The sequence below is a fragment of the Manduca sexta genome, chromosome 24 (genome assembly GCF_014839805.1).
Source record: "Manduca sexta isolate Smith_Timp_Sample1 chromosome 24, JHU_Msex_v1.0, whole genome shotgun sequence".
Taxonomy (NCBI): Eukaryota; Metazoa; Arthropoda; class Insecta; order Lepidoptera; family Sphingidae; genus Manduca; species Manduca sexta.
In genome coordinates this window covers 15,256,218-15,270,806 of record NC_051138.1, presented here as the reverse complement: position 1 = coordinate 15,270,806, position 14,589 = coordinate 15,256,218, and the positions used below count along the sequence as shown (strand labels likewise).

Below are 14,589 nucleotides of genomic sequence, written 5' to 3'. Positions count from 1 at the left end.
GTCACGCCATTATTTTCGAATTTATTCAGGTGGAATTGAATGCTTCCATATTTTCCCGATTCAATAATCGTCTTATAATGTAGTAGAGAACCAAGAAATGCTCTTTGTCATCATCATCAGCCGTGGGATGTCCACTGCTGAACATGGGCGTCCCCCAAACATTTCCAGATCGATCTATTGAAAGCGGTTCGCATCCAGCGGTCTGCTGGACCTTAAATGCTCTTATTGAATACAAATTCCAATAATAAACAAATCAGGCGCTTTTATATTTCAATCGAAAAGCACAAACCTTTTATGTCCATTACAGCCATGCCTAGATTACAGAACATAGATAATCCAAATATTACAGTTAGACTAAAGGCGGGAACAGTCGCTTTGGTGCATGACGTTATTTTAACTGCATTTAAAATACCACCAGAATTTACAATGCTGTGCGAGATTAAAAAAACAAGCTACTCCTAACAAAACTATTTTTAAGCAGATCACTCTCGAAGAGAACTCCATTATGTTTTAAGTTGAAGTTGGCTTGAAGCCAGTCGGGTGACGAACACCTTCGTTTTTCGACTAATGTCCCTACATATTTAACGGATAGGATGAAAAAACATGTATAGTTGAAGAAGCTTCGTCTATTTCGTTTGAATGTCAGACTTTAGCTATTAGTGCACTGAAGATATCTTCTCGTTTATCTATCTGGTAAGAATTTTGCTATTTTCGCTATTTTCATTCATGGGACATTTTTACTTTATTCTGTATTGTCGATAATTTAATTCTGACACTTGTTAATTAATATTTGAAGTTAGAGAAAGCAATAAAAGGACATTGTTTACGTAACAACCTACGTCACGTATACAATGATTGTTCTAGTTTATTAGGAAGACGAAGGATCTTATTAGGTTTTAAGACGGTTTTAAATGCACAATGCCTAGTGAGCCTATTACACTTGATGGTAAACGGAGTGAGCTACAGATTATAATTATTTCTCGTCAGTCAATACTGACCATATTATCTTGCCAGTCGACATATTTATGCTGGGCTGTTTGAAAATTGTTACATAAAGTATCCGTATGCTGTTGCGGTGTGAGGCTATTACTATATTAACATGAATGAATGAATGAAACACTTTATTGTATACACCAAATACAGAAAAATGAATACAATTATTATATCATATAAAAAAGTGCACCGATAGGCGTTCTTGTCGCTCAAAAGCGATGTCCAGACATCATACTTTAGATGATAAATTTGTGTATGGCATATGATAGCGATGACCACCAGCCATACGACTTGCGAATTTCGCCATTCAGTTTGAGAAGAACTTTGCGCCGTAGGGCTTATGCCCTGACGGCTTAACAAACCGCCTTTTACAGCGAAAGCCGGCAAAGGAAGTAGGTCACCTGGTCAAAACAGATTGCGTGGAAAAAACATCTTCGAATATTATTCAATATGAATTTTATGGTAAAGTTAAATTGTGTTTTTTGTGACAATTTGAAATAGTATAGTTTTTTTCATAGTTTGTATAACTTGTTAGCAGTTCCATAACTCTTAGAGTAGATATCGTGATAAAAGTTTTACTTGAACTTGTTAATGGATCAGAACAAAAGCGCCATTCGAGAAAAAAAATATTGCAACTATCCTACTTTGTACTTTAGATTAATAGAAAGATAATTTAGACAATTTAAATAAGGTTAATCTTGATTTTAATGTTGGTTTGGATAGAGTCAGTTGGATATATTTAATCGCTCAACCAAACAGGCCGCTTATCAAACTTCGGTTCATTATCAAGTTCCAATTAACCAAGTTTCATTCAGATTCGCTTACAAAAGTCACATCCTAAGTACTGATTTCCTCTCAAAAGAGCATTGTTGCCATTCCATTTTGGACCTATTGTGCAACACACAAAGGCGAGATTAGATTAATGAGAGGCTACTGAATCCGGCTCGAAGGAGCAATTGTAACATCGCCCGATCTATTGTCGGCTGTCTTGACACTTTAAGTGATTTTTCCTTTGTCATATTTACGAATAGTGTAAAAAAGTCTATCCTTATTATTTTCTTTATTCGATGTTTTTATTGTAAAAAGCAAAGGAATGTGTTTGCTTTTTGCCGTCGTGTCGTTCAAAACATTTCAGGTGTTTGAAAAAATTGTCTTTTGATGTTTAATAGTAAGCCATTGACAGACCGAATTGACGAATCAGAACAGAGTATGGTCGTAACCCTCCTGTGTTGTTACTAGATGTTGCTTCAAGCTTTGGCCGCAGCATATCTGCGTGTATATGTATATCGCTTCCCAGTATAAAGGTCAAACTACATTTATCCTGCTTAAAACGATTGCAGTACAAGAAAAACTTTGCTCATATAGATATTTTGTACTGGAGGATGGATATATGTTGAGTGTTGATGGTATTAGGCTCTTTGTTAGACTGTCTACATAATACTAATTACTACAATACGTTACATGCCTTATATACTAAGTACACACTACAATTTTTTTCATACTCTTGTGCAGAGCAAACTATATAAACCAATCTGTACAATATGTATTATTTTCAGTTATGCGAGCTAAGCTAAACTATACCTTAGTTATTGGAGAGCAACTGCCATTAAGGCAGGCGGCGATAGCCTAGTTGGTTGTGGAACGGACTGCCGAGACCAATGTCCGCAGGTTCAAAAACCAAGGGCACACACCTCTGACTTTTCTGAATTATTGGTGTATTCTTTGTGAATTATCTCTTGGTTGAACGGTGAAGGAAAACATCGTGAGCAAACCTGCAGATCTGAGCAGGTCTCCATATAGGAATTTCGAAGGTGTGTGAAGTCTATCCGGACTAGGCCAGCGTGGTTGACTAAGGCCTAATTCCTCTCAGTAGTAGAGGAGGCCCGTGCAAGGTAAGGTTCAGGATGATGTGGATATACGTAGTAGAGTGGATTGTTGCTGTCAAGGGCAGATCTAAAATTTGCCGCCGCAAGGTACCAGGCGAGAGCAAAAAAAAGGATAATTTTATTTCACAACAAAAATAAACAGAAATATTTTATTATTTTATACATTTTGTCGCCCCAACCCCAAATCCCCCTCCTCCCTTCCACTACGTTAATGAATTTATGATATACAATGTAAAAGTAAGCTTTATTTTATTTACCTATTGCTTGAGGCTGGGCCCACGTATTCTTTTAGTATTAGAAGTAGCCTTTACATTAATCAAGGACCTGGTCAACTTCTGTACTAAATTTGTCAAACCTGGCAGTTACGGCATTTACTTCTAACGATTTTAACACATGCCATCTTTACAAAATTTGCATTTAATATGAAGTATAGTATAATATTAGATCATATTTATAGAGCGAATGTGGATGGTAAATCAGGAAGAACGTGCCTGGAAAACGTTTATTGATCAAAGAAACCCACTCCGAAAAGTACAAGTCCGAACTTTAGGAGTCTACGCTTGATCTGATGATGTTATGTTCTCGAGTGTCGATATTGGGCCCTAAGACCGGTGGAATCAATATAACCGTTCCACTCACCCCCAGTGGTAGCGACAAAGTATTTTTCCCCGCGAAAAGAAGGATTTCAGGAGTAGTTTTACTGATGAAAATGTATGAGGAGAATCACGACCGTAAAAGAGGTGAAAGAACCAGAACGCTATAGAATAAAGGCGTGAGTGCGTATGTAAGATGAAACAAGTCCAATGCATCATTTCCAGCGGCCAAACATAAAAAGACATCGTATAATCCAGGTGAATTGAATTCCGCCAGCCGTCAACTTACATTTCGATAAATAAATTATTTCCCGCCAGTCCCGCGTCCCGGATGTCCCGCGGGAACTGCGTTAGTATTCCATACGTGTCCCGTAACATGTTATTATAAGGCACGACGTGCCGCCAACTTTACTTGAGAAAAAATCCTGACACAAACTCTTTTCGTAGGTAAAGTAATGCTTGTTTAGATTTTCCTAAGATTTTGAGAGCTCTGGCGTGTGTGTGTCCTTTCCCACGTTATGACGTCCATTTGGAAGTTTTATTTATTGATTTATTATACTTTATTGTATACCCGAGACAAAAATTATAGTACAAGAAAAAATAAAAAAGTACAAATGGCGGTCTTATCGCACAAGGCAATCTCTTACAGACAACCATGGGATGGATATAAGAGAAAACGGAATAAAAAGAAACAGAATAAGCTGTACGAAGAATATAATTAATAATTTAAAGAACAAAAAAAATATACATATAAATAAATACAATTATTGCATAAATACATAAATATATATATTTTATTTTTTTTTGTTGGAGTTACCATTAGTTAATACATACAGTACATTTTTTAATACAAAGGTATTCAGTATAAAAGCGTATGATTACTTTTTGAAGCTATCTACAGCTTACATAAACTTATAGATCGACATAAAAATATTATTTTTAGAGTAATTATTGTAACTAAAAAAAAAAATTAATATAAAGAAACAGTTTTCCAGCCAATAATAGTAATACTTGAATCCCGAAATAAACAAAGCGATAAGCGACTCAATGGGAAAATTTTATGAAGACACAATTCAGATAATTCTTCGTATAAAAATGCTTATTCATAAATCATAAGGCTATTATTGCTGAAAGGTAAAATTGCTCGTATTTGAATATATATTTTCATATTTTATGTCGGTTGACAATTTGCAAATAATCTAAAGCGGTCTAGACTGAATTTGTAGTCTAGAACGATTCTAAAATCGTTCGCTATAATAAAGGTTACTTATTATTCTGTGGCCGTCTTCGTCCAATTTGCGTGCAACTCAGCCACAAACCTGAATAAATATTTTAAAGCTCCATCGGTTCTCGTCATGCTGTTGCGCCTTTAATTGAAACGTTAATGATTCCGAAATGCCCTTCTTTCGTTGGTAAGGTTCAGGTTACACACGAACGCAGTTTTCGTTTCTTCAGTAATGTTTCGTGGGGTAATATTCATCAAGGTATAGGTAATATTTGCTATTTTTATTGCTACTTATATTAAAAATAAATAATTCATCTTTATTATTAACCCTGAGAGCCATGCTTGACATTCCATTCTACGTGAGCAATAAATATTTACTTCAGGACTTAAACATCAATATAGTCAAGCAGGAAATTGCTAGATATAGCAAAAACTACCTGTCGAGAATATCTACACACATCAATGAACTCGTTCCAAAACTCTAAGGCACAGGAAGTGTCACATATTTCCGACTAAAACGACATAGTACCAACCCAAGCCACGAGGTTCGACAGCGTAAGTTAGGAATACAAGCGTTTTCCTTACGCGAATACAAAGCCAAAAGAAACACAACCGAATGGCCCATTATGACTAATACACAGATTGCCACGTAACAGAATATATATGAAAAAAAATCTTTATTATTTTATTAGCACTTATTTAAAGTTACCGTCAGCTGTATATTTATATGAAAACCAAACGCAGATAACTATGAATGTTGGAGCGGTGAAAGAGGTGACGAATCTGGCGCTAGTCTGCCTACTCCTTTGGAATAAGGCATGAGTGTATAAAAACCTGTTTTGAGGGCGTCACCCGGTTTCGCGTTTTAAAGACAACATTATCATTACAAGAAATTAGATCCATATCCACCACAACATAGCGAGGTCTTTTACTTTCCTGGTCAGGCTATAATACCACGAGTCCTAAACCCGTTCACCAATCTGCACCCTCCCTTTACACTGATTTCCAACGAAGCACTTTACAAATTCATTCCACTTCAAAATAACGTGTGTTTTCACATTAACGTGAGAAAATCCAATTTGACGTACATCAGGAGTGGTGGCCCTCCCAAGAATCCCTCCCTGTCATTTCCCTATGTAATTTTCACACGGGGAGTGCTCGAAATTACCATAAAGCCATATTGCTGTGGGGATTTTATCAAAAATATTCATAAGTTATTTGAAGTGATGCAAAATTATGTCATGTTGTGACGTGTGTCAAAAGGAGAGATAGCAAAACATCCTGCATATTTTGCAACCGTTTTTGAATGGGTTTAAAGTGTCACCGCACATAGAGTTAAGCGAATACAACCGTGTACTGTCAGAAAAAAAAAAACGAAAATTTTGTATGACACGATCCCACTCGAGTTTGTGTATATAATCATTGACCATGCTTTACATGTTGTGTGTGGAGAAAGTTTTATTCACAACCAAACGCGAAGTTGCAATTAGAGATTCATCATAATTATTGTACACACACACTTACTGCTTTTATCTTCGAAGGAGTACTTAAAGGCGTATTGGTGCACCCACCTTCCACCGTGTATAGTCCGTTCTATGAAAACAGGGGTCGAGTCTATCGCCATATCGAGTACAAATTCCAGACTTAAGGCTGATACTGAATAGAAAAACCCAATATCATTGCCCGACCCGGTGATCGAACCAGACGAAAGCACTGTAGTTGTAACGTAATACAGCTGCGCCACCTAGGTATAGTAGGCATAATTATTGCACTAAGTAATAATTGGGGTTTTCTGATATTCTACAAAGAGGCGAAAGGACCACGTTCACACCAAAATTCGACAGCTGCAATTAACACTACGCTAAGTCGACTTTTGTCTAATTACCGTTATAATGGATATTTATGATTACTTTATCTTTTATAAGCTTACAAAATCATTTTTTTTTTGCTATAAAAATAAGAGTTATTGAATTACAGAAAACGTTCATTAAAAAAGCTCTAGTACTATAAAATTAATCTTATTTTTCACTTTACACTTCTCTCCTGTCAACATTTTCAAGTTAGCGTAGTGTTAATTGCACTGTCGAATGATGGGAACATAAACCACCATTGCTTCATGGTAGAAAACAAAGATAAAACCTAAACGGACCCCGAGAGGTCTACACAGTACGACTTATATGAACGTAGTTTCTTTGACATCACTCTGTACGATATCAAAGTGACTACAAAACAGATTTGATACGATACAACCCTCCGGAATATGTGAAACATTTTTATGTACAATATTTTTTATCCTTTACTTCGATACTAAAGATATTTTAAGATACAAGAACTCGATTATGAGGGGATGAGGTCCCAAGTTTTCTTAGGATGATGAACAAAGCTGTGGAAACAATACTTTTCACCCAAATTTCAAAGGGTGGATTGGGAATAAAATAAAATGCGTGTAATGAAATTGTCGTTGTATATTCAAGGGTTTTGAGGCAAATGGCGTGTGTTGAACCTTTAATAAGAATATATATATTGAAAATGTTTTTGACTGACTTTTAAAGATGTTTTTGCTTGTCGACTAAGTAAATTAACTTTTAAATCGGACGAGTTAGGATTTATTTCGTTTGCAAGTATTTTGATTATAATATTCTAAATGTAATGTACTTAAGTGAGCATTTGTGTGAGTTGGTTCAATGAAAGCCCTCGTGATTTTACGAAGATTTTACATCATGCGATAGATGTAACGTTGCCGAAGCAATATTTACGGCTGATTTCGCATTTGGTACATCTGCTTGAGTAGGCTTAGGTACATTCTTATAAAAGTTTATATTCTTCGCAATGTATTCAGAAGCGGCTTTTTACCTAAACATCTGTGTACAGTCAGTGACATAAGCAGCTACACAAATTTAATACTTAAAATTGCCTAAACACTTTTTTTACCGATTCTTTTCGCTTCACAAAAAAATAACTTTCACATTTTTTAATCAAATTGAAAGTTTTGAATTTGCTCATATTTGTGGCTAACTGTAAATCATGTTACCTAAAGTACTTGTACTTTAAAAAGAAATAAAATATTATTAAACTTATTGGAGGTGTGGGTGGGATGTGGAATTGAGACTAAATTGTAGGCAGCAGCGCCCACGCGTTAATTATGGCACAGATTACTATGGGTGAAAAGTATTAGGGAACCGCAAAACCACTGTTGCCAGGTAGGGTGATTTTTCACCAAATTTGGGGGGATTTTAACGTCATAGGAAGAAATTCGGGGGACTTTAGGGTAAGTAACTCACCGATTCAAATTGGAAATTTATTACATGACTTTAGTAAAATACAAATTTTAGATGGAAAACTGGAGACTGTTGGTCGCTCCCTTTATTATTTTTTATATTAGGAAGATGTATGCTCAAAAATCCTATATTTTGGAGGTATTTTAAATAATTTTGGGAGTATCACAAAGCCGACATCTGGCCATACTGCTTAAAACGGAATAACTTGGGCAAAATAGTCAGATAAATCCCATTACACTTATTTGATTGATAAATGAACTTCTCTACAGTTTTAGAAATAATTTATGATCAAACTTTTAAATAGTTCGGTCGAGCTCTTTTTTGCGCACATACGACTACAAGAATCCGAGAAATATCGCCTATTCGTGCAATTAATTATATACTAATGACGCCGCTTGCTTGGATAATTGATTTATTCATAAAGATTCATTATAAATTCATTTTCAATTTATGTATGAGATTAGTTTTCATTGAGACAACATTAAGAAGAGCGCAATTCAACGCCATGTAGACTACAATGGTTCAAAATCCGTGTGTGTGTGTGTGAAGGAAAATTGGATGCTGGGTACGAATTAGTTAGGCAGTGCTTTTCAGACGGAGGTCGTCCACCGGTGGTAGGTCGCTCATATGTGAGAGTCCGCCTAGGTACCATCGCAATGTCTATTTATATTGCCAAGCAGCAGTGTGTTACTGTTGTGTTCCGGTAAGAAAAACATTGTGACTACTGTAACTACTGGACATAATAAGACGTAACATCTCATGTCTCAGGATGGCGAGCGCAGTGGAATGCCAAACATTACTTTGTAGTTCAGAGTGTTGGATGGTGTTTCTACTATTTAAGTGGTCGTGTCGCTTACCATCACGCGAACGGTAAGTTCTTCTCGTCATTTAAAGCAATAAAAAAGCCCTCTCAATTCTAATCTGATGATTTTACTCTGCATGCAATCTCATTGTAATGCTAATATGGTAGAGAACAGCGAACGCGTTATTAAATTCACCGTCAGTTATTTAGCATTATTGAATATTTAGAAGTTAGTTATTGGTAATATAAGGTAGGGAATGTATAAGAATATTAGTAGGAAGGGTTTCATCTATGTAATCAAGCAATTTTGTATTCTCTTTCTTATTGTAGTAAGTTTATTTTATTTGTACTGGTTAGTAAAATATTGAGCCTATTTTAGAACTTAGTGCTCTTAGACTTCATTTTATTATGCTTTTGCTCATTTCGCTTCGAAATGAAATGAGGAAATTAGAGTCTAAAGGAACAAGGTAGATTAAACACTTTATTTATACTAGTACTACATTCAGATCTGGAGAGACGAAATAAAAATAGTTATCGGATTTTACTGCAGTTTTTTTTATTTTAATTTTCTCCTGACGTTTCGTTGACTGCAGCCTTCAAGATCACAGCTGTGAGGTGTAGGTCGCCCGAAAGAAAAATTGCATTACTAAAAAAAAAAACGATTAACATCCGAAATATGCCTGAACCCAAGAAAAAGGCTTCAAAGGTTTTAATATCCAAGTTACGTGGAGAAATCCCTGCCCACCCTTTCAATAATCCAAGCCTGATATAATTTAGTCCGTACAAAGTAGAGGTCTCCAAGCTAAAAGCACCTCGTAAAAGGATTATGTTGAATATTTACAGCCCGTTTTATAGTATATCTATAAAATTATACAATGATCGATTTACGGTGCCATAAAACGTATTCGCTTAATATTAAATAATTTGCGAGGGCGGGCAGCGAAACGGTATTTGGGTCGAATTTATAATTTGTTTCGTATTTTATGTTTAGGAGTGTAGGTGGGTAAAATTAAGACGTTGGTAGTTAATTATCCGACGCACATGGATGTATTTTAACAGTTTTGGAAGATTTAAACACATCACGCATTTATCCCCGAAGGGTATGCAGGAGCGCCACCAGGGCACCCACTTTTCGTCATGTGTTTCGTCCCATCATATGATAGGGTGCGAGCCTATCGCCATGTCGGGCACAAATTTTCAATTCCAGATTGATTCTGAGCATAAGGTTTGACGTTAAAGTTTAAGTGACGTTTAGTTAAGTGTCGTTTTTGACAGCTATTTAAGCAATTCTTTACCATCTCTTAACGCGAAAACAAGTTTATAAGTAAGAGTGTATGTGTGAAACACATTTCTTTATCCATAGAAAAATCCAGCTGTAACACTTAACAATCCAGAAATGTTGTTTAAAAGTAATACATTTTTTCATAATTTGGGCTATTTCTCGGCAATAAACATAGCATGTGCACTACCCCTAAAAGACCCGAATATGTAAAATGGAATCAATTTATTTTCAAAATTTGAGAGCGTTGCTTATCGTGTATCCCTATCGTGAAATATTTAATTACCAACCGTGTGCGGCCTTACTTAGCCTTGGTTTTGCGGTGTAGACAACCCTAGAACCTCTTAAATGAAAGGAGCCGTGATAGCATTGAGGTAGACCTGAACTGAATCTAGCTTTTAGTCTCATAAAACAACCTATAAAATATCGCGGGATGTATTAAGTATAGAGTTAATACGTCCAGAAGGGTTGCGAATGAGATATAATAGAGTAATCGACTAAATTATTTTTTGGATTTAATATTTTGTGTGACTATGAAAGTAGTCTTCGAAACGGTAGATTGTATTATTATTATATAGATTGTATTGATTGGTATTTCACGGTAGATTAAGTAACTATCGCATGAGCGCAAAATTTTTGTTTGACAATCTTGCCAATGTCCGCTCTAAATAATCTTGGAACTCACTTATTACACTGCCCGTGATCATGAGATATAGCTTTTCAATACTACTAGCTTAAACACCCTTCAATCACATTATTTTAAAGAGTAAATTCGTCTGAAAATGTTCCACAATATGATTATAGGCCCAACAATTTGCCTGTCATGAGCTTTTTGTGCGCAATAAAATCTTGTTTGCCACAAAGGTCCTCTCTTGATACGCTATTGGTGCACGTATTGAGGTTCATTCACTGCGGAGGGATCAAAGTGAGGGACACAACCTATACGAATAACTATTGACTATCTTACGAATGTTATAACAAAGTGAGAACAGAAGGCGCGGATTTTTTTGTAATCACATATTTTTTTTTGATAAAATGTTGATATAAAATTGTAGAAATGTTTGATAGTACTGTGTTACGGTTTTTTTTTAAATCACAATTATTTTTTTTGGAGATAGATAAAATAACACACACGTTATTTTTCCCAATTTTTTTTCTCTTCAAATAAAAAAAATTATGTTTTACAGCACAATATCGTAGGTATTAATTACATACACATTCATCCCTTTTTTCTCCAAAGGGGTAGAGGGGTAATTGTACACCCAACCCGGGAATCGAAACTAAGACCTCAGCACTGCAGTTGTACAGTAATACGCGAACGAGGCAGGCAATAGGGTACCGGACTCATTTTTGTTCTTTACTATTATCAAATATTTATATAATATAAATTATAACACAGAAGGAATAATTGAAATCCGGTAAAAAAACAACAAGTTATAAGTCTTTGAATTTCGGTGGAAGGGGTAATTAACAAGAAACACAAAAGAGACGAAATACCCGCATGTGACGTCATCGGGAATTACGACGCGTGCGAAAGAAAGAGATGAAGCGATTTCTCTTCACTTCACTTCTGCACATTACAATATTTTAAATATGAATTACTCGCCCATTTTTCAACCAATATTTATGGAGTTTTAGCAGGAGTGCTTCTTTTTCGTATTATTAACTATTACATATACAATAATGTACAAAATCAAGCATAGGCCGGTCCCCTATTAATTACTGTACTAAAAAAATCTAGCTAAAATACTAAAGGTTTATGGAGTGGACCTTTTGTACGCCCATTGTATTGTGCGAGGTCCCTTCGTCCTGTGGGAGCGATAGGCTCGTAATTGGGCAAATCTTGTTTGGATGAAGGTCGGACGTTCTGCGATGGGTCACAATGTCGAGTTTACCTAGCCAGAATTTATTTATATTCTATTTTAAAATTCGAATTTCGAACGCTTTTCTCTTGAGTTCGAACGAATTATACGATCAATTTAAAAAGTACTGTTATTGATTAACTTCTCAATAAATAATACGAATATTTATTGGAAACAATATACGTCAGTGTCCAGAAGTCCAAAAGATATTTTCACTATCTATTGTTTTTGTATAAGACTAGCAGTGCCTCTATGATTCTTTTGATATTGTGTCTATGGTCGATCTGTTAACAGTGGCCATAGGTGAAATTATCTGAAAAGGAAACCCGACACAATATATAGGTCCTAATATGTATGGATGTTGTCTGCAAATCGTTCTAATGATAATTATAATCGGGTTATATTCGCCCTTCGCCGCTGCTGTATAATCAGATTCTATAAAAATTTTATTGTTGCTGTTGCTATGTAAGTAAAATAATAATGTAACTTTTATTCTGCGTTGAGCTATTTCAGAGAAGGATAGCCAATGAGGCCTTATGTTCACTACGGGTCTGCCGGTTGATTACTATCTAAATGACACTTAAGGGTCGTAAAGGGTCCTAACCTAGCACTTTTACAAAACGTGACGCGCAACATACCTGGTAATGTTGCGCAACATGATGAATGAATGAATTTGTTCGCAATGAAAGTTATTTAAAAAAGTTTTGTATCCAGATATAATCTACATCATTATAAAAAAACCAAAGGAACATTGTGAGTTTATATAAATAAAGGGAAGATGCAAATGTCATATTTATCAATATATTGTAAATAAAATATTTAAAGCCTTAAAACAAGGGCCATAACAAATTTTTTTTTTTTTATTTTATATTATTTTTTAACAATAATTACTAATTGAAAGTGACGTGGAACGGAACGTGCTTGAATCCACCAATCTACGTCTAGTGACGTCATATTTGTTTATGTTTACAGTAGTAAGTAAACATTCTTTAATTGCAAAAAATAATGCATTATTACATAAAATAACAAAAAAAAACCTTGTTTGATAGGTTAAATTTACTAAAAGAGATTCGTTACCGAATGCTATCTTAAGATCAATATACCATCAAACAAATAACATATTGCAATAACCGCGAACCAATTCCAGCGATTAAACGGTTTCGCAGAGTATCTGTTCCCGCGGGATTACATCCAATTGTATTGCTTTTAGACAATATTACAGGGAAACCGATCTCCGAACTTAATGATGGGATCATGTGTTATGGAATGCTAAAAGAAATTGCTATTTATAGTATGATTTTTTTGCAAGCAACTTTTTTACCTCTTTCAATTTCAGTACTCAAATAGTAGCCCAGATATTCCAAATTCAAAATATATCAGGAATATTAAAAACTTAAGAAGCTATGAACTGACCTCACTTAAATCCTTTATTGTTAGAACCCAGAATACCATTTCAGGCTAATTTCTCCAAGATGACACGGCCGTGTTACGCTATCGTAAAGGATAAGGCCTATGATCTTCAAGCATACTCTATTGATATGATTTCTTATCTTTACATAAATGTAAGACGTTGAAATAAAACTATTTGTCGGATTTGTTCGAGGTTATTATAACTTTCTCTTGACGAAGACTGCAGCCTTCTGGACATGGAGGAGGGGCGTAGGGCGGGAGGGGGGGGGGAGGGTCAGAGGTGTTGGCCGTGAGAAAAGTCAAAGTTACAATATCTACCTATATTTTATAATTCTAGTTTAATTTCAATACTGTTATAAATTTCAATTTCATTTGAAATAGAATTACTATCTGTTTATATTTGGACCAATCTTTGCCATGCAAGAAATGGACAGAAGATTTAAAAAAGAGTAATCATTTTTACCTTCAATATCATACTACCAAAATCTATGGATTCCATTCATATTTGCCCTCTATTTTCACGAAAGTTAATGAGGAAATACAGGTTTTATAGTATTCAGATCCTTCACCTTACAAAGCGTTTGCAATTCTGCCCGCAAGGATAAGGAAATGACTTCAGGGAAAAGGGGGGGTGATTACATTGTAAGTGGTCTTTGATGTACGTTTAAACCGGCGAGCAATTTGTCTCACGCTTGTTCTAAATTGTCTCGTTTTTTCTCTAAATTAAAATTGAACTGGATGTGTGGCATTCACTTGAGAATATTGAAAATATACTTTTTAAATTGTTTTCTGGTTTGGAACGAATTCTGTACTGGCTTTGGCAGAAATTGTTTAATATACAATCATCATTTTAGCCAAGAAGCGTCTACTGCTGGACATAGGCCTCCCCCATTGAGCGCCATAGGAACCGGTTCTGGGCCGCCCTCATCCATCGGACTCCGGCGACCCTCACCAGGTCGTCAGTCCATCTCGTGGGGGGCCTGACTGCGCTGCGTCTTCCTGTTCGTGGTCGCCACTCCAGAACTTTTCCGCCCCAATAAAATATCAAAATATTTTGTGACATTGTTTAACAAGAAACAGTATTTAGTAACACAAGTGGCTTTTGTAAAGTAACAACTGAGATGGCTTGGTCAGTTCTATGTTAATATAATTAATCTTACTTCTCATTTTATTAATCTTTATATTATAAATGATTGTTTAGGCAAATGATTTGATGCTCGTAAGAGATAAACGGAGAAATAACTGAACGGATTTTAATGAC

General features: G+C 35.5%; 1 protein-coding gene across 1 annotated transcript in view; it reads right to left on the bottom strand.

Annotated features, from left to right (window-relative positions):
* LOC115450010 (gamma-aminobutyric acid type B receptor subunit 2) overlaps positions 1-14,589 on the bottom strand; it is a 129,233-nt gene that overhangs the window by 59,359 nt on the left and 55,285 nt on the right. The window lies entirely within an intron of this gene.